Raw genomic sequence first — 2,537 nt, 5'->3', positions numbered from 1 at the left:
ATTATATTCCATAAATGAGGGAGATGATGTGATATTTATCTTTCCCTGACTGGCATATTTCACTTAACATAATGCTCTCCAGTTCCATCCATGCTGTTGTAAATAGTAAGAATTCCTTCTTTTTTGCTGTAGGGTAGTATTCCATTGTATATATGTACCAGTTTTTTAATCCACTCATCTGCTGATGGGCACTTAGGCTGATTACAAATCTTAGCTCTTGTAAATTTTGCTGCTATGAACATATGGGTGCATATATCCTTTCTGATTGGTTTCTTGGGAAAAAATTTATCTTTATTTTTGAAAGTATTAGATGTCACCTTCTCCCCTCCCGCCACTGAACCCTTCCACCCTGTTCCCATCCCCTCCGCAGGCCTTCCCTGCACTATTGTCTGTGTATATAAGTTCATTGGTTAATCTCTTCCCACCCCTGACCCCCTTCCCTCTGAAATAGTCTATTGAAGCTCTTGTTTGTTATTTTATTTATTTTATTGTTAATCCTCACTTGATGGGGAATTGAACTGTGACCTCCTAGTTCATAGGTTGGTACTCAACTACTGAGCCATGCTGGCTGGGCTCTAAAAGGATATTTAAAAAATTCTTCTGGAGAAAGGTCAAGTCTCATAGCACTCTGTTCATAGATCTGCCCTAGAACTTATCAAATTATGATAATTCCCCGGTTGGTGTGGCTCATTTGGTTGAGGGTTGTCCCACGCACCAAAGGGTCACCAGTTCAATTCATGGTCAGGGCACATGCCTGGGTTGTAGGCTCGATCCCCAGTATGGGGTGTACAGGAGGCAACCAATCAATGATTCTCTCTCACATCAGTGTTTCTCTTTCTCCCTTTCCCTTCCTCTCTAAAATCAATAAAAACATTTTTAAAAATTCTATGTAATAAAGAGGTAATATGCAAATTGACCATCATGCCCTTGCACAAGATGGCCACCCCATGTGGACACAAGATGGCGGCAGGGGAGGGCAGTTGTGGGCGATCAGACCATCAGGGGAGAGCAGTTAGAGGTGACCAGGCCAGCAGAGGAGGGCAGTTGGGGGTGACCAGACCTGCAGGGGAGGGAGGGCAGTTGGGGGCGACCAGGCCTGCAGGGGAGGACAGTTGGGGGGGACCAGGCCTGCAGGGGAGGGCAGTTGGGGGGGGATTAGGCCTGCAGGGGAGGGCAGTTGGGGGTGATTGGGCTGAAAGGGGAGCAGTTAGTCATCAATCAGGCTGGCAGGGGAGTGGTTAGCGGGTGATCAGGCTAGCAGGCAGAAGTGGTTAGGGGCAATCAGGCAGGCAGGCGAGCAGTTGGGAGCCAGCAGTCCTGGATTGTGAGAGGGATGTTCGACTGCCGGCCCTATGGGATCCGGCCTAAACCATCCCTCTAGGGGTCCCAGATTGGAGAGGGTGCAGCTGGGCTGAGGGACACCCCTCACCATTCACAAATTTCGTGCACCTAGTTATATGATAATGACCTATTAATACATATCTCCATTTTTGACTGCCAACTGTTCAGAATAGAGTATCTCTCTAAATTGTGTCTCCTCAGTAGCTACCATATGCTTAGCACCAAGTAGGCCCTCAAACAGATACTTGTGAATGCTTGACTGACAACATAACTGGATACCTGAAAGAGCTCTACTGTTCTGTTGTCTTGAAGGGGAATACTGATGCTGCTAGGCAAGGAAAGTTGCCAGAGAGGAAATGATTCTCTGAATGAGAACAATATATACTTGAAAGTTGTCTTTTTCTTCCCCTCCCTCTCCCAAGATTTTTTTTTTTTTTGGTGGAAGTGGTTGGGGGACATATACTTAGAAAATTATATATTTATGAGAGGCCTGGTGCACAAAAATTAGTGCACTGGCTGGGGGGCGGAGGGGTGTCCCTCAGCCTGGCCTGTGCCCTCGGGACAGTCTGGGACCCCTCGGGAGATAACGACCTGCTGGCTTAGGCCCGCTCCCGTCTGGCAGAGGGCAGGCCCAATCCCTAGGTGCCTGCCCCGCAGCTCCTGGTCGGGCTCAGAGCAGGGCCGATTGGGGAGTTGGGGCACTGCCCCCTGTCATGCACAGAGCAGGGCAGATCAGAGGTTGTGATAGCCACCCTCAGTCCCCCTCAGGGTAGGGCCGATTGGGGGGTTGGGGCCCCGCCTCCTGTCACACTCAAGGCAGGGTTGATGGGGAGGTTGTGGCGCCACCCCCTGTCATGCACAGAGCAGGGCCAATCAGGGGGTTGGGGTGGTGCCCCCTGTCATGCACACAGCAGGGCCCATCAGGGGGTTGGGGCTCCGTACCCTGTCCTGCACAGAGCAGGGCCCATCAGGGGGTTGGGGGGCTCCCCCCTGTCACACACAGAGCCGCACAGATCAGGGGGTTGGGGCGCCGCCCTCTATCACCCACAGAGCAGGGCCAATCAGGGGGTTGGCGCGCTGCCCCCTGTCATGCACAGAGCAGGGCCCATCAGGGGGTTGGGGAGCTCCCACGTCACACACAGAGCAGGGCCCATTAGGGAGTTGGGGCGCCGCCACGTTCACACTCAGGGCAGAGC

The 2,537-nt window shown here is 51.9% G+C and overlaps 1 pseudogene; it reads left to right on the top strand.

Moving 5' to 3' along the window:
* The window catches only part of LOC102770523, a 37,502-nt pseudogene that overhangs the window by 25,653 nt on the left and 9,312 nt on the right, over positions 1-2,537 (top strand).

Source organism: Myotis davidii, unplaced genomic scaffold (assembly GCF_000327345.1).
Source record: "Myotis davidii unplaced genomic scaffold, ASM32734v1 scaffold687, whole genome shotgun sequence".
Classification (NCBI taxonomy): Eukaryota; Metazoa; Chordata; class Mammalia; order Chiroptera; family Vespertilionidae; genus Myotis; species Myotis davidii.
Note: the sequence above shows the minus strand (reverse complement) of the source record. Positions and strands in the feature narration are given on the sequence as shown.